The sequence below is a fragment of the Triturus cristatus genome, chromosome 7 (assembly GCF_964204655.1).
Source record: "Triturus cristatus chromosome 7, aTriCri1.1, whole genome shotgun sequence".
NCBI lineage: Eukaryota > Metazoa > Chordata > Amphibia > Caudata > Salamandridae > Triturus > Triturus cristatus.
The window spans coordinates 1,096,375,278-1,096,402,510 of NC_140590.1; positions in this window are offsets into that span (position 1 = coordinate 1,096,375,278).

Here is a 27,233-nt window from a genome sequence, read left to right on the forward strand (position 1 = left end):
TTTTCAGATACGGAATTATGTGTGACGCTCAATGGAACTCCTAGTCCTGAGGATGACTATGTAATTTTACAGTGGTCGAAACGCCGTCAACGATTTTGTGGCCAATACTTATGAAGGACACATTTATTTATGTATATGTTGTACCGTCACAGTAACATCTATTTTTTCGTTTGCCACCTGTCTGGTTTGTGATTTATATTGTTTGTATACCAGCACATTGTTTTGAGCGTTACTGTCCTAATTGTTTTTTATGTTGCTTTTTTGCATATGAGTATTCCTATTATATTTCTTCTCTTTCTCTCTCTTCTTTTTTCAATAATGTATAATTGATTTGTATATTTATGTTTTGTACTTTTAAACAAATTGTTTCTTGAACCTTTGTAAGGATTAGATAGTATTGCCCCTGGTGCAGGTGTGTTGGGCTGCCCCTGTTGTTGATAATGATGGGTAACCTATAGTAGGCATTTTTACCGCACACATAATAAATTCCAGGAAATACAGGATTAGTTCGACCTTTTAGTCCCCATCACCCCATTATTAGGAAGGTATGTTCACATTTGCTAGTACCAATGAAAATACTGTTATATTCAGTTTTTAATCTATGTAGACAGAATTTCCCCAGTTTTGACAAGTCCAGGGACATTTCAGCATAAATGTCGTCAATCTTATAATCCCCTTCTAAAGCAGCGCATGGATGTATATGGGACTTTTGCTCAACCACTTTCTTTTGGAAATCCTGCCATCTTTCTTCTACTAAATTGAGAAAATCTTTTTCTTCATCACGAAAAAGGCATGTTAGATTATTTCTATGAGCATGTGTTATATCTAAGGGATTCATTGTTAGGGAGAATTCTCCCATGAACTCTGCATTTTTACCACTAAGTACTAGATTCATTTTTCTTCTAATAGGAATTTCTGAAAATACTAAACCCATGTTACTATAGTAGCATTGCAACTCACCAGTAACATAAAACAAACTAGTTACCACACTACAAGACACACCATAAGTTAATGGAATATGGTGATATGTCACACCTTCTGAGACAGAAGTAGGTAGTATCATTCAAATATAACAGTCACTCACATCCATTGTGTTAACATATTGGTAAAGGTGTTTAACAAATGCATTTAATGACAAATCACCATTTGATTTATAATGATAATACATACTTTCATCCAATTGTTTTAAATCAGTAGTAGTTGTTTTCTTACTTTCTAACCACACTCACTCTTTCACTAGTATTTGTGTTATTTGTGTTATTCTGATAAGTAGTTATCATCTGACGTGCACCTGCAGCTTGGTGCTGCCCACATATCTGAGGCCACAGGTGCACGTCAGAACATAAACTGCAAACTCAGTTTTTCAATTGAAACTACCCTTATCAGAACCAAGTCTGAACTGAAAGGAGTCGAATAAGAGGTAGTATTAACACCGAACCTGCATGCTCCCCAGGAGGAACATTTAGTGAACCTCTGCTTCGGCTGTAGCCATTTTTTTGCTGCTGCTAGTTCGGGAAAAGTCTTCACAATCTGTGTTGTCATGGAAGGTCCCTTCTTATATGTGATCGTGGGTTGAGAAGGTAGATTCGGAGCCCAAACTCCATCTGTCATAATAATGGGCCAGTTACGTTTAATGATGGACCTGATTCTTCTCTCCTGTTTACTGAAGGCAATAATTAATCTTGGAGCACTCATCGTGGTTTCAATTTTATATACGTAATTTACTTTGGATAGGAGTGTGTCCCTCGGTTTCATATCAACTTTGCTATAGCCCCTAACTCTAAATCTTTCTAGGGCGTCATGTTTGCATATAGTGAAATACTCATCTGTGCTACAGATTCGCTTAAGGCGTATTAGTTCTCCAAACAGGATGCTTTTTATTGTGTGCTGGGGATGCGCACTGCTGGCATGTAGAGTTGTATTGCCAGCTGTGGCCTTCCTATGAAGAGTTGTCGCTACGCTCCCATTTTTGATGTATATTTTAACATCTAAAAATTCCACCTGTTGCTTGCTGATCTGTGAAGTGAATTTTAAATTGGCAGTATTGATGTTGATTTTATCACATTTCCCCTCCAAACAATAAAAACATTGTCACTGTAGCGCCACCATTGCACTACATGGTTACAGTAATCAGAATGAAATGTGCGCTTCAGGACCTGTTCCTCCCACCAGCCAACATGCAAACATGCATAGCTGGGAGAGATACAGGCCCTCACCATGTTGTAAAATCTAAGAGCATCTTGTTATGGATATAAAAGTCCGATGGTCTAGTACCCAGAAAATGTGTTAAGGCATTCAGGCCTGGTTCGTGCTCTATGCTCGTTTAAAGGGATTCAATGTCTAACGTGATAAACAGCAAATCTTCCGCCCATTGTATATCCGTTAGTTTATTCAATAGATCCCCAGGGTCCTTTATAAAAGTAGGTAGTTGTTTTACCAAGTCTTGTAGAAAATAGTCCACATATTGGGTTACATGTTCCCCTACACTTCCAATGGCTGCAATAATTGGTCTGCCGGGGACTGGGGTAGCTGTTGTGGACGTTAGGAATTAAGTACAGCCTAGGCAATATTGGATGTTCAACTTTTAGGACATTATATTCCTCTGACGATATACATCTTTTCTCTTAAATTGTAACAATTTTGCTTTTAAATGGTCCTCGAGATGCCTTTGAGCTTCTACTTTATAGTCTTTTTGAGGCCAAATGACAATGTTGCCCCCTTTGTCCGATTTGGTAATTACTATTTCGTGATTCTCCCCTAGTTTTTTCATAAGCTTAGAGTACTGCAATTCCTGATCACTTTTTTGGCGTCTTCTATGTTTGATTTGGTGGTGCAATTTTTTAATCTCCTCAGTAAAAACCTTGTGGGAAATATTGATGGCATCCTCAGGCATCATCGGAATAAAGTGTGACTTAGGTTTGAAGGGACTGATGCCCGCTCCACATTGTTTGATTTGGGCCATAGCAAGTCTTTCCTGTGTTGGCAACATGTCTATGCTGTTGGAAACTACAGTAAGCCTTTCTTCACTCAAATTGTGCGGAGTTAAAAGTGCAGGAACATCTCTAGCTTGGAGTTCCACGCTAGCATTGCTGGTATTATCATCAGTTTGTGTTCCTTTCAAACCTTCCTTGATGGAAAAAAACTTTTTACATTTTAATTTGCGGATAAAGCAAAAAATTTCAACTCTGGTGCGAGTATAATCAAAATCACTGATAGGACAGAATGAGAGCCCTAGAGCTAGAAGCTGTTTTTCAGCATCTGTGAGAGTGGTGGTAGACAGGTTGACAATAGTATTGTCATCCGTGTTCATTTTCTGCTCCAGTATGTTTTTCTTGGTGTTTTTGCATTTCCTCATTTTGCGCCTCTCGCTTCTTGTATTGTTTCTCCTTCTTCTTTCTTTTTCGGTTGTCTCGGTCTTGGGGTCTTGCGGCAGTTTAACGCTAAAGAATCTACCTCCTCTCCGAGATCCAACACTCTGCCATGTGCCTGATCTCCAAGGCTGCTACCTCCATCTGATGAAACCTCACTAGCCAGTGAGTCCACATCTGAAGTGCTTTTTAGTTCGCTCGTTTCAATGTTGGAATTATATCTTGCACCTTGTTCTTGCAATTTGTTCCCTTTACTGTTAAACTTGACTTTCTTTGCTGTTTCAAATTTCCGGGCAAATGTAAAATGTAAAAGTGCGGCCTTGCTCGTAATCAGCTTTATCTCTTGCGACTTTATAAGCCTTATGAGGCTTGATCTTATCTTCTTGTTTGCTCAAACGATCTTTTATTTCCGCTTGTGTTTTAGAAAAAAAGTCTTTAGGTTCAAGTTTATTCAGACTTTCATTAATTTGTTCAATCTCTAACATCAGAGCTTCCCGGTCTATATCCGCATATTTATCCAAAATTTTGACCAAATTCATAGATGCCTGTAAGTTACTCTCTCCCCATTCCCTTAACATTTGGGGCTTTCGTAGCTTGGAGCCAGTAAAATTCTCAAGCCTCGTGGCACTGTTCCCACCTCCACGTACTTGGACGAAAATTTCTGTTCCCACCACTTAGTAATTTCAGATTTCATACACTTTTCAAGCTTTCAAAATAGGGCTTTGACATCCCCCTCTTTAGCTGCATTACTATCGGTGGGTGTACTTATTGTTGTAATCATCTTAAATGAGCTAGTGAAAAGCTCTTCTGCCGCTGATTCACGTTCACGGACAGTTTCTGCTGACATTTCGAGGTATACATTTTACTTGATTATTTTCAATGCTGTCTGTTGCTTATGGTGGTAGCAGTAGTAGACACTTGCATTTGCACACAAAAATAATAGTCAGTCACCTGAGGGAGACTAGGGAACGAGTAGTATAAATACAGTACACGAGAAGAAGACTGCCAAACAAGAAGCCAGATGATAAGCAATGTTGAAGTAAAATAAAACATAATGGTGTTAAGGATAGCCTAGTACAAGTTACAACTAACTGAAGTCGACTCGACCTCTGAAGTGGACAAGAGTAACCTTTAGTGCTGGAAGGATGATAAATCGATACCGGAAATTAATATTTAATAATGGTTTAATTAAATCAAATAGCGAATACTGAGCATGGCTGGATAATCAAACCTCTTGCCAGTGTGGCTGATCTTCAAACATAGGTTTCAGGGGTGTTATAGTTAGCTGGCCATTTCACTCATACAAAACCATAGAAATTCCTCCATTATAGTTAGTTCTGCTAACTATAACTCGCGCGCCCGCAATGCATTGCTGATGATGTCACATATTGCATCATTCATGACATGGTCAGTGACATCACTGATGACATCACTGATGACATCTCAAATGACATCACTGATGACATCATCCAGTGAATGTGGTTTAGTTTGAAATTTAAATATGTGTTATATATATACCAATCTGTATTGAAGATTGAGTGGATATATAACTGTCTGGATGGATGATTTAGTAGCTGTCTGACTGTCTGTTTAAGTGAGTAATTAAAAGTGTCTCACTTAATACATGGATTAGTAACTAAACTATGTGAATGTGTGCATCACTGTCTCTGTTGTTGTATAACATGCTGCATCAGTTGGTCACTAACTACAGGAGTGTGTATATTAGTTATTGGTTAGTTGGGTGAGTATTTGTATGGGACACTGAGTTTGTGTGTGATTGGATGGGGTGTCTGTAATTCTATGCATAGATGTGTGAATGGTTGATTGACTAGGTGTATAGGTTTAAGAGTGCATGTGGAAAAAGTTGTTTGGGTGACTGAGTGAATTTATTTGTGTGTTGGTGAGCGAATATATGTTTTAGTTGTACATCTTCAACAAAGTAAACAAATAAAAGGCATTGTATGTTAGAGTTAGTGTATATAAATAAGTATGTGTAAGAGTCAGTGATTGTGAGAGTAACTATATGAATGAGTGTATAATTGTAATGGTGATTTAACATATTAACTATGAGTTACTATGTGTCTGAATAAATATTGTGTTGTTGGATAATTGTGTAAGTGAGTAAATGTAAGTGTGAATAATTTTTTTCATGAGTGAGTAGGATGACTGCATAACCGACTAAGATGACAGCTGATGTGTCAATGTCTATATCTGTGTATAAGTGCATTTGATAGTGTTCTATTAATTAGTGACTACATGTATAAATGATTCTGTTGTTGAATGGGGAGTTGTGTGTGTAGCTTTAGGAATCAGTGAGTGAGTATGTAGTAACTGGTATTGGTGTGTCAATGGTTTCAAAAATGTTACTCTGTATTTTCAGTGAGTGATGAAAGGTTATGCTAGTGTAAGATGAGTTGTATCAGATTGTCACGTGGATAATGTAATTAGTGATGTCATCAGTGATGTAATTTGAGATGTCATCAGTGATGTCATCAGTGATGTCACTGACCATGTCATGAATGATGCAATATGTGACATCATCAGCAGTGCATTGTGGGGGCGCGATTTATGGTTAGCAGAATTAACTATAACGTACGAGTGAAATGGCCAGCTAAATATAACACCCCTGAAACCAATGTTTTTTTCTGTGAATTTCTAAGGTTTTTTAAATGCTAATTTCTAACAATAACGTCTCTGAAACCTATGGTTTTTTCAGTGAATTTCAAAGCTTTTTTAAATGCTAATTTCTAACTATAACGTCTCTGAAACGTATGGTTTTTTCAGTGAATTTCAAAGGTTTTTTTAAATCCTAATTTTTAAGTGTGATAGTAGTTATACCTACTTTCTTGTACTGATTTTCTATAGTTTTTTAACTGTTTATTTATAAATATTTCATTAATTAAATAACATCATATATTTTTCTGAAAATTGCAAAAAATAAATTGTAAAAACATTCAAACTGAAATATTGATTATTTTTTTGTTTTCATTCTTTATTTTAATATATTTCAATTCAATTCAATTCAAAAAGTCTTTATTTATCGATAATTCATCATAAAAAGACAGTTTACAGAATATAAAAGAATATAAACAGGATATTTTGTCTTTTAAAAATTATTACAACATAATACAAAATGTTAAAATCTCAAAGATCCAGGGTACAATAATTTTATTGCCTCCTCAATCTAATAAGCCACACCCAAGCTAAAAACTTGGCAACTGCAACTACAACATATTTGCTAGTATCGAAGCGCAGGAAATCAAGTGCTACTGACCCTTGCCTTGTTCCCAGGGTACGACAAAGGGGTTTTAGCCATATAGCCCGAGGGGCTGCGTAAACAGGGCAGACAAAAAAAGATATGACCCACAGAGTCGACACATCCAGAACACCAGTTACAAGAATCAGACGATACACCCTTCCATTTTTTAGTGAATAAGTTTGTTGGTAATGTACCGACTCTAAACTGGTGGTAAAGTTTTCTATCTCTCGGCCTAGTGATGGTATCCCAGTAGGCTTCAAGGAATGGGGTATTCTTTTGTTCGAGAAACCTACCAGTCAAAGAGTCGGTTGAAACGGAAGTTAATTGTTTTTGCAGTACCATTGACCAGTATAGATCTTTAAAATCTTTTTTAGAGGGAAATGAGTTATTGGCTGGGTCAGTCCACAAAGTACCTAAACCCATGGAATCCAAAAGTTGTCTTACCTGTCTGAACCAGGGGATGTTACCAGCTCCCAAAATAGAACGAACATCAAGAAAGGCTTTGGCATAGGGACCAAGTTCGGGAACAGTCCAAAGTCGCCTCCAAAAGGCCAATGGCTTAAACCTAGCGATGTCGTCAAATGAATGGGAGCCGAGATCCAGCAGTAGTGGTTTCAATGGGGTGGAACTGGGGAGGCCCGTGAGCATTCTGAAGAATTTATGTTGAACTTTGACCAGGGGAGAGAGATTGGCAAAACCCCAGAGTTCAGCTCCATAAAGGATCGCTGAATTTATCCTAACATTATGGATTTTCATTGGGGGGCCAATTATTTTCGACTGGGATTGCTTTTGTTCTTTGGCGAGACATCCAGAAAGCTGGGCAAATTTAAGAGTAAGGACGTCAATCTGCGGCCTCCAGTCCAACTTGTTTTCAAATACTACCCCCAAATAGGTCATGACGTTAGTTCTCTCAAGCAAATCATTATTCATAAACACTTGGCCTTTCGCACATTTCCCTTTGTTAAATACCATGTATTTGGTTTTGGACACATTCACAGACAAATCAAAGTCATTGCAGAATTTAGAGAAAACATTCAATGCCGACTGTAACCCTGAGAGTGTCTGAGAAAGAAGTAGGGTGTCATCGGCAAACATGAGGAGTGGAAGTTTACTTCCACCCAACATGGGTGCGTCGGTGGGAGTAGATGAAAAGTACTGGACCACTCTATTGATAAACAATAGAAACAACGTGGGCGCAAGGACGCACCCTTGCCTGACACCCCGATTGACCCTGAATCTTTTAGTAATCTGGCCCTGTTTCCCCCAGCGCACTTGGGCGAAGTTGTTATCATACAGCCTAGTGATAATGCTCAGAAGATCTCCCGGAATCCCTAGCTCCACCAAAACATCCCATAGCTTGGTCCTATTGACCAAGTCAAATGCTGACCGAAGATCAATAAAGGCAGCATATAAGGTACCACCACAGAGATAAACCGTTTTCCAGACAATCAGTTGAAATTTGAATGCCTGGTCGATGGTACTGGTGCAGGGTCTAAAACCGGCCTGGAGTGGAGAGATGATATCCTCCTGTTCAATCCAGGCCTGGATTCTAGCCAGGGTCATCCTAGCAATTATCTTCTGAACGGAGTCAATAAGGCTGATCGGACGATAGTTCCCCGGACAGGAACGATCGCCCTTCTTAAAAATGGGAAGGATCTCTGCGCCCCTCCAGGAATCGGGAATAGCAGCCCCTCTAGCTATAGCGTTAGCGAGATGTGCAATATAGGGTACCCAGTTATCGGGGTCAGACTTGAAGAGGTCCGCGGGGACACAATCGATTCCCGGGGCCTTACCACTAGGCACCTTTCTCAAGGCTGCAGCAACCTCAGCGCAGTCAAAATTAAAAGTGGAGGAGATGGTCAAATCCCTGCTTTCTGCATGGGCAAACCCCTCGACCAAGCTTCCAACCGAAAACTGGGACTCAAAGTGTGAGATCCAGTTGTCCGGAGAAACATGGTTGCTGGGAATCTGGGTATCAGAACAGTTGCCCCACTTTACAATATGCCAAAACTGGGATAAATTCCTATTTTTGCTAGCGGCCAAAAGATCGTTCCAGTGGTCATTATCCCACTCTCGTTTGGCTATTGCTTTAGCCTTGGAGTAGTCTTTTCTGGTTTGTTTGATAACCACCCGGTCTTTAGTGATGATAGCATGTTTCAATTTGTTGTATGAGATTCGGCATGCTTTATTATACCAAGACTTAGATTTTTGGGTAACAGGTTTTTTGCCCTTACATGGTTTAGAGAAAATAGACTTAAGATCTAAAAATAAATGGTCATGTACTAGGGTGGCCTCAGTATGTGTGTCTTCAGCACTCAGTAGATGCTGTAGATCCCCAACAGCGCAAGAAACCTTTTGGCTAATCTCTGACAGTAGTACACTATCAATTGCTACCTTGTCCCACCGTACTCGCCGTTGGTTATTAGTTAATAAAGTTTCAGCGGTCACTATTTCAGAAGGTTTATCTCTAGGTGCTGGACATAGTAATAAACTCAAGACCAGAGGGTTATGATCACTCTCGGGTCGGTCTAGGACCACCATATCAGATAGCATGGGCCAATACTCCACCTTAATTAGGGCATAGTCGATTCGACTCGTGCTGCGTCTACCATCAGAGAATGTCGGCCTACCAACTTTATCTGATGGAGTCCGACTGTTGGCGGCTCTATAGCCCCGCTCCATGCAAAGGCTCATCCACTGGGTAGCGGATTCGGTCCACCTCTTGATAGGAGGGAGATCCAGAGGTGGGATATTAAAAACCGCGTCCACCTCCCCTGTGAGAGAGACGGGGGCAATTGGGAGTGGCTCGAAGCAACAGTTCAAATCGCCCAATATTACAACATTAGTGCCCGTATTGACTTTATCCAAAAACCCATCTAATTGGAGGAATGTATTTGTACCACGGCCGCCCGGGAGACCCCTGTTGTAAATATTTATAATCAGGATTTCAGGGAGATCTTTGCGGGCTAGTGCAATGATCAATAGGTCAAGACTATCTATAGCCAACTCCCTAAGGTTATACCCAAGGGTTTGCTTGACCCAAATGCAAAGGCCACCAAAAGGACGACCTTTTGCTCCACGTACAGCCCCTTTGGAGAAGTTTAAATATCCTGGGAAATAGATAGGATCAACAGCCCAGGTTTTCTGGAATACCAGGATATCATGCATATTTACCCAGGTAGACCAGTCTTCCAGAGTTATTTTACTACAGAGGCCAGCGATGTTCCATGAAACCAAAGTCATAGGGGGAGAACCAGTGGAGGCGGAAATCAAAGTAACTGGGTGTGCTCCTGATATAGCCGGATGTATACTGATGTGTTCACAACCAATAATCTCACTCTCAGGTATATCAGGATCACTAGTAGTTAAATGTGACCTAATAGATGTTACCCGGGAGGGATAAGGAGGTAGCATGCCCGGGGCCAGGGGCTCCCTCCTTGACTCGCCCCTCCCCACTAGACCCGTGATATCAGGTCCTGGTCTAGCCTTACACACTCTATTCCCAATCGTTGGAGTTGAGGGTAGTCAATCCACACCATCTAGGGTATGCAGCGGGGCAAAAGAATTAAACAGTGGAAGATGGAAGTCGAATCCTGTGTGACGATAGGAATTCTTATTGACCCTTTCCCATGGAACAGACGCATCACAGGGAGCAACATGAGAGTCTAATGAATAAAAATAAGACATATCCAAAGTAGATATTCCAGTGGCTCTCAGGTCATTGGGATAGGAACAAATATGGCTCACCACCCTAGGGTCCCGGAAATTAACGATCACACAGTCTCCCTCCATTTTCTTGGCTCTATTACCCAGCCAGCATACCCTACGAACGGTCATAACCTCTGCTCTTAATCTTGGAGGTAGTGGCCTATATATATGTATGTGTATATCTATATATACATACATATATAAACATATATATATAATCTGCATATCTATATAAATACAAATATAAATGCATGCACACATATACATATACATATACATATATGCATACATATGCATGTTATGTACATGAAAGTTTGAAAACCACAAATACAAGCAAAGATAAAAAGCCACCTAGTTACAAACAGAATTGCTTTTACTTAAACGAGGGCAAGACCTATTGCATTTTCAATGCTTGTTTACTTTAGTTCCATCAAGAAGGCATTCAGATGTGTCACACATTTGCCATAAATTCTGAATGTTAGCACTCTAGTTGCTCATTAGATCGCTGTAGTAAAGCTACTGCTCACCTGGGAAGGCTGCTACTGGAATTCAAAGTGCATGTTTCAGTCTGCTTGTCAAAAAAATGTTATGAAATAACAGGGGATTTGAGAAGTCAAAATGTGCCCTAATTTTTCTTTCTGCAGCACTAATCACAATTTCTATGGCAAAATGAACTCCCTCATTTTGTTCCTTTGCAAATAAATGTTTTAAGTGTTACCACTTTATTCGAATCAAGATGGCTTCAGGTGTGCCATACTTTTGTCATAAGTAAGATTGTTAGTGCCCTAGTTGTTCTTTAGAACACTCTGGGACATTCTGTCATTGGGCTATACTTGGGCTACATCTGGGTGATATTTGTGCTACATTTGGTCTCTTTTGTCTCTGGCGGCCATCTTGGGAGACTTTATTGTTATGAAGTTTCCTAAATTTCCTCATTTACTACAGTCTCCTCAGTAGGAAATACTTTCAGTGTTTTACTTTGATTCTATCATGAAGGCATTCAGATATGTCACACATTTGCCATCAATTCGGAATGTTAGCACTCTAGTTGCTTATTAGATCACTGCAGTAAAGCTACTTCTCACAAGGGAAGTCTGCTGCTGGTATTGAAAGTGCATGTTTCAGTCTGCAGGTCAGAATTTTTTATTGAAAGAGAAGAGGATTTGAGAAGTCTCACAAAATGTGCCCTAATTTTTCTTTTTTCAGCACTAATCATAATTTCTATGGAAAAATGAACCCCCTCATTGTGTTCCTTTTAAATTAAACTACTCACTCTCTACTACTCACTCGCTACTACTCTCTACTACTCACTCTCTACTACTCACTCTCTACTACTCACTATCTACTACTCTCTACTACTCACTCTTTTACTCTCTACCACTCACTCTCTACTACTCTACTACACACTCTCTACTACTCTCTCTCTACTACTCCCTCTCTACTACTCACTCTCTACTACTCACTCTCTACTACTCACTCTCGACTACTCACTCTCCACTACTCACACTCTACTACTCACTCTCTACTACTCTACTACTCTCTACTATTTTACTACTCACTCTCTACTACTCACTCTACTACTCTCTACTTCTCTCTACCACCCACCCTCTACTACTCTACTACTCACTCTCTACTACCCAATACTACTCTCTCTCTAATACTCACTCTCTACTACTCACTCTACTACTCACTCTCTACTACTCCCTACTACTCACTCTACTACTAGCTCTCTACTACTCTACTACTCACTCTACTACTCACTATCTACTACTCTACTACTCTCTACTACTCTCTCTACAACTCACTCTCAACTACTCTCTCTACTATTCACCCTACACTGTACTACTCACTCTCTACTACACACCCTCTACTACTTGCTCTCTACTTCTCTCTACTACTCACTCTACTACTCACTCTCTACTGCTCCCTACTATTCACTCTACTACTCACTCTCTACTACTCACTCTCTACTACTCTACTACTTCCTACTACTCTTTCTCTACTACTCACTCTCTACTACTCTCTAATACTGACTCTCTACTGCTCTCTACTACTCTCTCTCTACTACTCTCTCTACTACTCTCTCTCTACTACTCACTCTCTACTACTCACTCTCTACTACTCTCTACTACTCACTCTCTTCTACTCTCTACTACTTTCTCTCTACTACTCTCTACTACTCTCTACTACTCACTCTACTACTCACTCTACTACTCACTCTCTACTACTCACTCTGTACTACTCTCTACTACTCACTCTCTACTACTCTCTCTACTAATCTCTCCTACTCACTCTACTACTCTCTCTCTGCTACTCACTGTCTAAAACTCTCTACTACTCACTCTCTACTACTCACTCTCTACTACTCTCTATTACTCACTCTCTACTACTCTCTGCTACTCTCTCTACTACTCACTCTCTACTACTCTCTACTATTCAATCTCTACTACACACTCTCTTCTACTTGCTCTCTACTACTCACTCTCTACCTCTCTCTACTACTCACTCTACTACTCACTCTCTACTACTCCCTATTACTCACTCTACTACTCACTCTCTACTACTCTCTACTACTCACTCTCTACTACTCACTCTCTACTACTCTACTACTCCCTACTACTCTCTCTCTACTACTCACTCTTTACTACTCTCTAATACTCACTCTCTACTGCTCTCTACAACTCACTCTCTACTACTCAGTCTCTACTTCTCTCTACTACTCACTCTCTTCTACTCTCTACTACTCTCTCTCTACTACAATCTACTACTCTCTACTACTCACTCTACTTCTCACTCTACTACGCACTCTCTACTACTCACTCTGTACTACCTTCTACTACTCACTCTCTACTACTCTCTCTACTACTCTCTACTACTCACTCTACTACTCACTCTCTAGTACTCTCTACTATTCTCTCTCTGCTACTCACTCTCTACTACTCACTCTCTACTACTTACTCTCTACTAGTCCCTACTACTCACTCTACTACTCACTCTCTACCACTCTCTACTACTCCCTCTCTACTACTCACTCTCTACTACTCTACTACTCCCTACTACTCTCTCTCTACTACTCACTCTCTTCTACTCTCTACCACTCACTCTCTACTACTCACTCTCTAATACTCACTCTCTACTACTCTCTACTACTCTCTCCCTACTACTCTCTACTACTCTCTACTACTCACTCTACTACTCACTCTACCACTCACTCTCCACTACTCACTCTGTATTACTCTCTACTACTCACTCTCTACTACTCTCGCTACTACTCTCTACTACTCACTCTACTAATCACTCTCTAGTACTCTCAAATACTCTCTCTCTGCCACTCACTCTCTACTACTCTCTACTACTCACTCTCTACTACTCACTCTCTACTACTCTCTATTACAAACTCTCTACTATTCTCTACTACTCACTCTACAACCCACTCTCTACTACTCTCTACTACTCACTCTCTACTACCCACTCTCTACTACTCTCTACTACTCACTCTCTACTCTCTTCTCTCTATTACTCATACTCTACTCTCTACCTCTCTACATATCTCTACCTCTCTCTCTACTACCTTCTACCTGTCTTCCTCTACCTCTCTAACTCTCTACCTCTATACCTCTACACCTCTACACCTCTACCTCTCTCTACACGCACACATATGCACATATATATGCATACATATGCATATACATTTATATATATGTATGTGTATATATATTACCTACTGGGGGTCGCCAGTAGGTAGTTATAGTTAGGACCACGTTTCCATAGGAAATCCGCAACATTCTATTTTGAATAACTTTGGCGCCGGTCGACGAATCCTCGCAAATTTTTCAAAATACGTGGGGCGCTACGCTCCGCTCCTACCCTGAAAGTCTCGGGGGGATTCGTCAAGCGGGGGCTGAGATAAAAGGGGGGTCCCAAAACGCGTTTTTCCCATGCATTTTTCCATAGGACCTTTAGACAGGGCTACAGCCCGAACGGCTGAACAGAATTACTAGAAATTTGGCAGAGAGGTAGTCCTCAGGTCAAGGAAGTGCCTTCTGTAGGTTTGGTGTAAATCTGTTCAGTAGATTCTGAGAAAATAGCCTTTAAATCAATATATATATCTGAGCCAGCTTACGGTGCGCTTACGGTACGCTTACCGTACGCGTACGGTGGCGTGCGCGAGCACGATTCTGATTGGCTCTTAGATCTTAGTAAACATTCGAATCGGCCGAAACCAGGAAGCGGCGGCCGCCATTTTCTCTCTCGCACTGAGAGTGATGTTTAAAATATAAAGCACAAAAACATGTAAAGGGGCTGTTTAGACAGCTCCCACACACATAGCCATGTTGAGGGAGTCCCCAAAGATCCCCCAAGGCCAAAAACAGAATTTTTTTCTTTTCGCTAATTTTGCTGAATACGCTTACCGTACGCGTACGGTAAAAATTTATAAAAAGAAAAAAATTATCCACACTTTCCCCACCCCGTGTGCAAATGGTGCCTGAAGGGCACCAATTGTGTATGGCTTATTAGCGGTGAGATCAATTAAAATATTTTAAAAAATAATAATAAAAAAAAAAATTATCCACACTCTCTCCACCCCGTGTGCAAATGGTGCCCGAAGGGCACCATTTGTGCATGGCTTCTAACTTGTACGAAAAATTAAAATGTTACCTTTCAAAACGAAGTGCATCATATGTCCTCCATGTGCGCACGGTGCGCGAAGCGCATCGTGCGTACATGGCCCATCTAGCGTAACGTGGGCACGCGGTGAGCGTAGCGCACCGCGTGCCCACCGTGCGTGCACGGCACTAACTGCGTAAAGTGGGCGCGCGGTGCGCGAAGCGCACCGCGTGCTCACTGTGCGCGCACGGTGCGCGAAGCGCACCGTGCGCGCACGGAACGAACTGCGTTAAGTGGGCGCGCACGCCACGAATGGCGTAAAGTAACTTAGCATTTAAAAAAACGTACAAATTCACTGAAAAAACCATAGGTTTCACACACGTTATAGTTAGGAATTAGCATTTAAAAAACCTTGCAAATTCACTGAAAAAACCATAGGTTTCACACATGTTATTGTTAGCGGAAATTTTACTGATAAAAAACCAATGAAATTCCCCCGTTATAGTTAGTGCAGGCAACTATAACTCACGCGACCGCAATCTTCTGCTGATGACATATGTGTCTTTATGAAAAAAAAAATATTTGTAATATATGTATAGCTAAAAATGTATGGAAGAAGACATGGGCAAATAAGTGTCTAAATACAGTATTAGCATCAGCAGAGGATTGCGGTCGCGTGAGTTATAGTTGCCTGCACTAACTATAACGGGGGAATTTCATTGGTTTTTTATCAGTAAAATTTCCGCTAACTATAACATGTGTGAAACCTATGGTTTTTTCAGTGAATATATATATATATATATACATACATATATAAACATATATATAATCTGCATATCTATATAAATGCAAATATAAATGCATGCATACCTATACATATATGCAAACATATGCATGTTATGTACATGAAAGTTTGAAAAACACTAAGAAAAGCAAAGCTAAAAAGCCACCTAATTACAAACAGAATTGCTTTAACTTAAACGAGGGTGAGACCCATTGCATTTTCAATGCTTGTTTACTTTGGTTCCATTAAGAAGGCATTCAGATGTGGCACACATTTGCCATAAATTCGGAATGTTAGAATTCTAGTTCCTCATTAGATCACTGTAGTAAAGCTACTGCTCACCAGGGAAGTCTGCTGCTGGTATTCAAAGTGCATGTTTCAGTCTGCATGTCAGAATATTTTAATGAAATAGAATTGGATTTGAGAAGTCAAAATGTGCCTTAATTTTTCTTTCTGCAGCACTAATCATAATTTATGGCAAAATGAACCCCCTCATTTTGTTCCTTTGCAAATTAAATGTTTTAAGTGTTACCACTTTATTCCATCAAGATGGCTTCAGGTGTGCCATACTTTTGTCATAAGTAAGACTGTTAGCGTTGTAGTTGTTCTTTAGAACACTCTGGGACATTCTGTCATTGGGCTATACTTGGGCTACATCTGGGTGATATTTGTGCTACATTTGGGCTCTTTTGTCTCTGGTGGCCATCTTGGGAGACTTATTTATTATGAAGTTTCTAGGCCTGTGCTAAAATTCAGTTCCGCTCGCGGAAATTGCGATAATTTGACATTTCCCCGTTCCGCCGAAAGCACAAAAATGTAAAAATTTCCACAATCTGCATTTTACCAGAATTTTTTTGCTTGCTCGCGCTGTAAAATAATACATTCTCGCGTGCGCGCGATCGCCTTACCTGAATCCCCGCGTTCGCCGACAAGTTTTCCCGATCCGGTCGCGTTCTCCACGAGATGTTGGATTGTTGGTAGCCATTTGCACTGTCTCGCGACAGTTCGCGCCTGCAGTAATGTCATTCGTCGCATGATCACGTCTTTTTTCTCGCGATCATGCACCGCGAGACAAGTGAAAACAAGATGGCCGCGTCCGTGAGCAACCGCACGGGTAAGTTGGCGAGCCTCGAACACGCAGAAAATACCGCGAACGGGCGGGAAAAAAACTTCCGCATCTTCGCGATATTTCCGCGTGTTTGCAGAGATTTTTAACATTTTCGCGATAATTTGCGAAAGTGAATTTCGCTAATTCCGCCCACCCTAATTTCCTCATTTACTACAGTCTCCTCAGTACGACATACTTTCAGTGTTTTACTTTGATTCCATCATGAAGGCATTCAGATATGTCACACATTTGCCATAAAAAAATGAACCCCCTCATTGTGTTCCTTTTAAATTAAACTACTCACTCTCTACTACTCATTCGCTACTACTCTCTACTACTCACTCTCTACTACTCACTCTCTACTACTCTCTACTACTCACTATCTACTACTCTCTACTACTCTCACTACTACTCTCTACTACTCTCTACTACTCACTATCTACTACTCTCTACTACTCACTCTATTACTCTCTACCACTCACTCTCTACTACTCTACTACTCACTCTCTACTACTCGCTCTCTACTACTCACTCTCTACTACTCACTCTCTACTACTCTCTACTACTCACTATCTACTACTCTCTACTACTCTCACTACTACTCTCTACTACTCTCTACTACTCACTATCTACTACTCTCTACTACTCACTCTATTACTCTCTACCACTCACTCTCTACTACTCTACTACTCACTATCTACTACTCTCTACTACTCACTCTATTACTCTCTACCACTCACTCTCTACTACTCTCTACTACTCACTCTAATACTCACTCTCTACTACTCTACTACTCTCTACTACTCTCTCTACTACTCACTCTCTACTACTCTCTACTACTCTCTACTACTCTCTACTACTCACTATGTACTACTCTCTACTACTCACTCACTACTACTCTCTACTAATCTCTTTCTACTCTCTACAACTCACTAGCTACTACTCTCTACTACTCACTCTATTACTCTCTACCACTTACTCTCTACTACTCTACTACTCACTCTCTACTACTCTCTTTCTACTACTCCCTCTCTACTACTCACTCTCTTCTACTCACTCTCTACTACTCTCTCTCTACTACTCACTCTCTACTCTCTACTACTCACTCTCTACGACTCACTCTCTACTACTCGCTCTCTACTACTCACTCTCCACTACCTTCTCTCTAGTACTCGCTCTCTACTACTAGCTCTCTACTACTCTCTACTACTCACTCTACTACTCACTCTCTACTACTTTACTACTCTCTACTACTCTCTCTACTACTCACTCTCTACAACTCTCTGTACTACTCACTCTCTACTACTCTTTACCACTCACTCTCTACTACACACTCTCTACTACTTGCTCTCTACTACTCGCTCTCTACTTCTCTCCACTACTCACTTTACTACTCACTCTCTACTACTCCCTACTACTCACTCTACTACTCACTCTCTACTACTCTCTACTACTCACTCTCTACTACTCACTCTCTACTACTCTACTACTCCCTACTACTCTCCCTCTACTACTCACTCTCTACTACTCTCTAATACTCACTATTTACTGCTCTCTACTACTCACTCTTTACTACTCTCTCTCTACTACTCTCTCTCTCTACTACTCACTCTCTACTACTCACTCTCTACTACTCTCTACTACTCACTCTCTTCTACTCTCTACTATTCTCTCTCTACTACTCTCCACTACTCTCTACTACTCACTCTACTACTCACTCTACTACTCACTCTCTACTACTCACTCTACTACTCACTCTCTACTACTCACTCTGTACTACTCTCTACTACTCACTCTCTACTACTCTCTCTGCTACTCTCTACTACTCACTCTACTACTCACTCTCTAGTACTCTATACTACTCTCTCTCTGCTACTCACTCTCTACTACTCACTCTCTACTACTCACTCTCTAGTACTCTCTATTTCTCACTCTCTACTCTTCTCTACTACTCACTCTACTACCCACTCTCTACTACTCTCTACTACTCACTCTCTACTACCCACTCTCTACTACTCTCTACTACTCACTCTCTACTCTCTATTACTCATCCTCTACTCTCTACCTCTCTACATATCTCTACCTCTCTCTCTACTACTCTCTACCTCTCTACCTCTACTTCTCTACCTCTCTACCTCTACACCTCTTCACCTCTACACCTCTACACCTTTACACCTCTACACCTCTACCTCTTTCTACATGCACACATATGCACATATATATGCATATATATGCATATGCATTTATATATATGTATGTGTATATATATATATATTACCTACTGGCGGTTGCCAGTAGGTAGTTATAGTTAGGACCACGTTTCCATAGGAAATCCGCAACATTCTATTTTGAATAACTTTGGCGCCGGTTGACGAATCCTCGCGAATTTTTCAAAATAGGTGGGGCGCTACGCTCCGCTCCTACCCTGAAAGTCTCGGGGGGATTCGTCAAGCGGGGGCTGAGATAAAAGGGGGGTCCCAAAACGCATTTTTCCCATGCATTTTTCCATAGGACCTTTAGACACAGCTACAGCCCGAACGGCTGAACAGAATTACTTGAAATTTGGCAGAGAGGTAGTCCTCAAGTCAATGAAGTGCCTTTTGTAGGTTTGGTGTAAATCTGTTCAGAAGATTCTGAGAAAATAGCCTTTAAATCAATATATATATCTGAGCCAGCTTACGGTGCGCTTACGGTGCGCTTACCGTACGCGTACGGTGACGTGCGCGAGCGCGATTCTGATTGGCCCTTAGATCTTAGTAAACATTCGAATCGGTCGAAACCAGGAAGCGGCGGCCGCCATTTTCTCTCTCGCACTCTGACAGGGGGTGGAAAAACAAAGCCCCAAAACATGTAAAGGGGCTGTTTAGACAGCTCCCAAGCACCTAGCCATGTCCATGGAGTCCCCAACGACCCCCCAAGGGAAAAAAGGCAATTTTAATTTTTTCGAAAATTTCGCCGATTACGCTTACCGTACGGTAAAAAATAAAAATAAAAAATAAAAAAAATATCCACACTCTCCCCAACCCGTGTACAAAAGGTGCCCGAAGGGCACCTTTTGTTCATGGATTATTAGAATTAAAACTAACACATATTTTAAATATCACAGCGATGCTCATCATATATCCACCATGTGCGCACGGTGCGCGAAGCGCATCGTGCGTTCATGGCCCATGTAGCGTAACGTGGGCGAAGCGCACCGTGCGTGCACGGAACGAACTGCGTTAAGTGGGCGCGCATGCCACAAATGGCGTAAAGTAACTTAGCATTTAAAAAACCGTACAAATTCACTGAAAAAACCATAGGTTTCACACACGTTATAGTTAGGAATTAGCATTTAAAAAACCTTGCAAATTCACTGAAAAAACCATAGGTTTCACACATGTTATAGTTAGCTGGACATTTTACTGATAAAAAACCAATGAAATTCCCCCGTTATAGTTACTGTAGGCAACTATAACTCACGCGACCGTAATCCTCTGCTGATGACATATGTGTCTTTATGAAAAAAAAATATTTGTAACATATGTATAGCTAAAATTTAATGGAAGAAGACATGGGCAAATAAGTGTCTAAATACAGTATTAGCATCAGCAGAGGATTACGGTCGCGTGAGTTATAGTTGCCTACAGTAACTATAACGGGGGAATTTCATTGGTTTTTTATCAGTAAAATGTCCAGCTAACTATAACATGTGTGAAACCTATGGTTTTTTCAGTGAATATATATATATATATATATATATATATATATATATATATATATATATATATATATATATATATATATATATATTCATACATATATAAACATATATATAATCGGCATATCTATATAAATACAAATATAAATGCATGCATACATATACATATATGCATACATATGCATGTTATGTATATGAAAGTTTGAAAAACACTAATAAAAGCAAAGCTAAAAAGCCACCTAATTACAAACAGAATTGCTTTAACTTAAACGAGGGCGAGACCTATTGCATTTTCAATGCTTGTTTACTTTGGTTCCATCAAGAAGGCATTCAGATGTGTCACACATTTGCCGTAAATTCGGAATGTTAGTCCTTTAGAACACTCTGGGAAGCTGCAGTAGAATACAAAGGAATCAACTGACAGTCTCTGCCCTTGTTGGATGTACATGTTTTACTGAGAATGTCAGACTTCATTCTCACATGACTGAGAAAGATAATGTGAATTTACAGAAAATATGCTCTTAGTTTAGCTTATAGATCACCTTCCAAACCTCTGTGTGAAAAGCATGAGAAAATAGTTGTCTCTCAAACATGATTCATGATATCCCAGCAGAAGGCTTTTTCACATTGTAAAATCACCTTAGAACACACCACAATTCCTAAAATGAGTATGGTACCATCAACAAATGATTTATAATGTAACTAAAGTCTTAAAACCTTCTATTAACTGCAATGTTTTTTAATGAGGTGCTATCACGTATTTTGGTCCCAAGATGGCTGCCAACACTTCTTGGATGAAGTGCTGACAGCCAATCAGATTTCACGATAAGATGTGTGGTTAGGCTCTGCCCAGATATATATGTGATTTTACTTTTGATTTTCTCAGGAACTACTGAATGGATTTACACCATTTAACCAAAAGGCATGAGTCTGAACTGAGGACTACCTCTTTGCCAAATTTCGTCTAATTCCGTTCAGCAGTACGGGCTGTAGCTGCGGCTAAATGTCCTAAGGGAAATTGCATTGGGAAAACACGTTTCGGGACCCCCTTTTTCTCGGCCCCCGTGACACAAATCATCCAGAGACTTTCAGGATAGGAGCGAACCAGAGCTGGCCAAAAGTTTTGAAAATTTTTTGAAGATCCGTCAATCGGCGCAAAAGTTATTGGGAATAGAATGTTGTGGATATTCCTATGGATAATAGGTCCTAACTATAACTACCTACTGGCGACCGCCAGTAGGTAATATATATATATATTGTAAAGATTATTTTCACGGCTGCCCTGCCGTGGAAGGCTGCACCATCACCACAGAACGAAGGAGAGGCTGCGCGGTGTTCAGGAACTATGCCGTGGGCGCAAGCAGCACAGCAACTGTGAGTTAATGTAGCCAGCATGGCATTTGAGGGCCCATTGGGGAAACAAATTGCTTTTTAATGGAGTTCACACGGAACCTACTATAGGAGAATAATTAATTATCCAACGGGGGACCACGTGTCCCAACATGCACTGTACTAGACTCAAACACTGCGTGACCCACTGGGGGTCACGTGCATGTTTTATAAGAAACCGATTGGAGACATTTGTGTGAAGACTCAAGCTGTCCTGAAGAAAAGGCGAATGCCTTGAAACGCGTCGACACAGAACTTTTACCTCAAACGAAGATGCTGGCTCTCAGTGTTAATAAAGCCCCGGCTTTGCAGCTGCTGTCGTGTGCGCCTTCATGCTTTCGGGCCATTGTTGTAAAGATTATTTTCACGGCTGCCCTGCCGTGGAAGGCTGCACCATCACCACAGAACGAAGGAGAGGCTGCGCGGTGTTCAGGAACTATGCCGTGGCCGCAAGCAGCACAGCAACTGTGAGTTAATGTAGCCAGCATGGCATTTGAGGGCCCATTGGGGAAACAAATTGCTTTTTAATGGAGTTCACACGGAACCTACTATAGGACAATAATTAATTATCCAACGGGGGACCACGTTTCCCAACATGCACTGTACTAGACTCAAACACTGCGTGACCCACTGGGGGTCACGTGAATGTTTTATAAGGAACCGATTGGAGACATTTGTGTGAAGACTCAAGCTGTCCTGAAGAAAAGGCGAATGCCTTGAAACGCGTCGACACAGAACTTTTACCTCAAACGAAGATGCTGGCTCTCAGTGTTAATAAAGCCCCGGCTTTGCAGCTGCTGTCGTGTGCGCCTTCATGCTTTCGGGCCATTGTTGTAAAAAAAAAAAATATATATATATATATATGTATATATATATATACACAAACACTCCGCTTAGATTGCTCGTCTATTTAGGCAAACAACGGATACGGACCACAAATATGTGCAAAGATTTATTTAGAGCAAGAGGTTGCCATTAAGCGTTTCAGCCCTTCCCACGGGCCTTGATCACATGATATATATATATAATATACTTAGATCAGAAGAAGATCTATATATTACCTGCTGGCGATCGCCAGTAGGAAGATATAGTTAGGACCTATTTTCCATAGGAAATCCGCAACATTCTATTTGGAATAACGTTGGCACCGATTGATGAATCTTTGCAAAATTTTCCAAACATTTATCCAGCTCCAGTCCGCTCCTATCCTGAAAATTTCACGGTGATTCGTTAAGCGGGGGCCGAGAAAAAAGGGGGTCCCAAAACACATTTTCCCCATGCATTTTCCAATTGGACCTGTTGACGCAGCTACAGCCCGAACTGCTGAACGGAATTACACTAAATTTGACAAAGAGGTAGTCCTCAGTTGAGACTCGTGCCTTCTGCTTAAATGGTGTAAATCCATTCAGTAGTTCCTGAGAAAATTAGAGTTAAAAAGATAGATATATCTATGGCCTCGGGGGATCCGCGCATTCTCCCCGCACCCAGTGCGCACCCTGCTGTGCATGAGCTGTATTCTAATTGGCTGTCAACACTCCAGATCAGGAAGTGTTGGTTCTACCGAGGCACAAGAAACCTAAAAAACAAATGCGAAAAACGCGACAAGGGGCCAGAATAGAAACACCCTGACCCCCTAGGCCTGCTCAGGGGGTCCCACAAGGACCCCCAGGGCAAAAAAAAGATTTATTTTTTTTACAAAATCGGTGAGATTCGCGCACCCAGCGCGAATTTTGGCCAAAAATAAAAAAAAAATCAGCGCGGGCTCCTGCGCTGAATACTCTAATTTGCCCCTGGGGGCCAAATCCCAGGGGCATAATTAAAAAAAAAAGTGTGGGGGGTCCCAATCCACCTCACACTGCCCTGGGGACCACCACCCCCCGGGGCTCCAAGATTGTGTATGTGGGGGGGCTCATGGCCCCCCTGCAGCCCCGGGGACCGCCACCCCCCGGGGCTTGGTTAACATAGGTGGGGGGGCTCGCAGTCCCCCAAGCCACGGGGACCGCCACCCCCGGGGCTTAAGATGATTTGATGTGGGGGGGCCAGCCCCGGGGACCGCCACCCCGCAGGGCAACTTGTACATGTTGGAGGGGGGCCAGGCGGCCCCCCTCCTGGAGCCTTGTATTGGCCCTGGGGACCGCCACCCCCCAGGGCCGGCTTCTGCAGTGCCCCGGGGTGCCCAACCCCGGGACACTGCTGTTTGCAATGGTAGGGCGGGAGCCTCGCGGCTCCCACCCTGCCATTGCAAACTGCTTTGCTTCATTGAAGCGAGAGCAGGGAAACCTGCTCTTGCTTCAATGAAGCAAAGCAGATTGATTTTCCACATGGGTAGCAGCATGTTAGCTGCTCCCCATGTTCAAAAGCAATGCCGGCCCTTGCAGGAGGCGGGGAGCCGGCTGGGACCATGGGGGGATTGGGGACCCCCACGGTCTCCAACGAGAGGCCAGGCCATGGGGATGGGGACCCCGGGGCCAGAAGTGGCCCGGGAGGGGGGACACGCGGCCCCCCTCCCCATTAAATAAAAATGTTTTTTTTTTTAAAACAATGGCTGGCCCCGGGGGATGGGGTCCCCGGGGCCTTAAAGTGGCCAGAGGAGGGGGGCTAAGCAGCCCCCCTCCATAAAATGTTTTTTTTAAAAGGCCCATGCCCCAGGGATTGGGTCCCCGGGGCAAATTATGGCCTCGGGAAGGGGGCCAGGTGGCCCCCTTCCCGATTTTTTTTTCAAGTATAAACATTGGGGTCGGGCCCTGGGGGATGGGGTCCCCAGGGCTAAAAAAATAGAAAAAGAAGGGGAGCTACACAGCCCCCTTCTAAAAAAAAGAAGGAAAAAAATAACGGGATCGGGCCGGAGGCCACGCCCCCTCCTTACACCACTCTGCCAACGCGCCCCCTCGCACATTTGCAGAGGGGGAACTAATTCCCCTTGAATACTGGGGGTCCCTGGGGGCCAACTAGCCCACCAGGAACCTCCAGTATGCGCCAGGTGGCTGTGTTGCAGATAGGTGTCATGAGGCCACGCCGCTTTTTACACCTCTCTTCAACGCAGATCCATGGCACTTACTGGTGGCCTACTTGGCCGCTAGGGGACCTCAGGATTCAAGGAGACTTAATCCCCCAACTTAAAACGTGCCACAGGGTGCGTTTGCACAGTGGTGAAGATAGGGGGCGGGGCCTGAGGTGATACTGCGCAAAAACACACGTTTTAAGTTGGGGAATTCATTCCTCTTCAATCGAGAGGTCCCCTAGGGGCCAACTAGCCCACCAGGTACCTTCAGTAAGCGCCACGGAGCTGCATTGCAAAGTGTTGTAAAAAGGGGCGTGGCCTCTGAACACCTCTCTGCAACGCAGCTCCCTGGCGCATACTGGAGGTACCTGGTGGGCAAGTTGGCCGCCATGGGACCTCAGGATTCAAGGGGATTTAATCCCCCTACTTAAAACACACCATGGGGAGCGTTTGCACAGTGGTGAAGGTAGGGGCGGGGCCTGAGGTGATATGTGTGCAAACACACCCTGTGGCGCGTTTTAAGTTGGGGAATGAATTCCTCTTCCATCCAGAGGTCCCCTAGGGGCCAACTAGCCCACTTGGTACCTCCAGGAAGCGCCACGGAGCTGCGTTGCAGAGTGTTGTAAAAAGGGGCATGGCCTCTGAACACCTCTCTGCAACGCAGCTCCCTGACGCATAGTGGAGGTACCTGGTGGGCTAGTTGGCCCCCAGGGGACCGCAGGATTGAAGAGGAATTAATTCCCCAACTTAAAACATGCCACAGGGCGTGTTTGCACACATCACCTCAGACCCCGCCCCCTTCCTTTACCATTGTACAAATATTCCTCTAAAATCAGCCGAACTACGAATTCCGATTTACTCACCTGTTATCAGGAGAGAACCCAGGGCTGCATCTTTTAGACCAGCACTGACCCTGAAAAGTAATTCTGAGCATACTTACCAGTAACTTGTATTTTCTTCCATAGTTATCCATTGTGTGGTTTTCAGCAGAAAAGTTTCGAAGTGTCCATTTTTGAAACGTACAAATATTCCTCTAAAATCAGCCGAACTACGAATTCCAATTTACTCACCTGTTATCAGGAGAGAACCCAGGTCTGCATCTTTTAGCCCAGCACTGACCCTGAAAAGTAATTCTAAGCGTACTTACCAGTAACTTGCATTTCTTTCCATAGGAATCCATTGTGTGGTTTTCAGTAGAAAAGTTTCTGTAAGTGTCCATTTTTGAAATGTACAAATATTCCTCTAAAATCAGCCGAACTACGAATTCCGATTTACTCACCTGTTATCAGGAGAAAACCCAGTGCTGCATGTTTTAGACCAGCACTGATCCTGATAAGTAATTCTAAGCGTACTTACCAGTAACTTGTATTTCTTTCCATAGGAATCCATTGTGTGCTTTTAAGTAGAAAAGTTTCTCTGTGTCTATTTTCACAAAATAAAAATATTCCTAAAAAATCGTCTGCATGACTTAAACACATTCTTTCAACTGTTTACAGGAGATTCACCTGTGCTGGATCCAGGATCCACCACTGAGTAAGAAAAAGTAACGATAACAGTACTTACCTGCTAAGTGAATTTTCTGCCTTAGGATAACATTGGTGATTCTATGTGAAAATTTTTCTAAGTGTCAACTTTTAAAATACAATAATAATCCTTAAAAATCACTACTGTAACCAAAACGCTTTTACTCAACTGTTTACAGGAAATGTCCAAGGACTGAATCTAGCATCCAGTCCTGCGGTTAGAAAAGTAATCCATAAAGTAACTAATTGCATTTGACTAGAAATTGACATGGAGCTCAATGTTGCTTTGTGTTTGAAATTGTGTTGCCCATAGCAACAACTGTAACTACTGTACTTAAAAGTCTATTGCCTATTTGCAAAGTATTTAAACTAAAGTAATTCATTCTGAGAAAGTATATTTTGTATTGTAATGTATAATGTAATTAAAAAAAAATATTTAAAAATAAACAGTTTAAACAATGTAGTAAATCAGTATAAAAAAAACCAGTATGACAATTAATACATTAAAAATGTACAAAACCTTTGAAATTCACTGAAAAAACCATAGGTTTCAGGCCTGATACAGTTAGGAATTAGCATTTAAAAAACCTTTGAAATTCACTGAAAAAACCATTTGAGATGTCATCAGTGATGTCACTGACCATGTCATGAATGATGTAATATGTGAGATCATCAGCAGTGGATTGCGGGCGCGCGAGATGTAGTTAGTACAACTAACTATATTGGATGAATTTCAAAGGTTTTGTTCGAGTAAAATGTCTAGCTAACTATAACACCCATAAAAC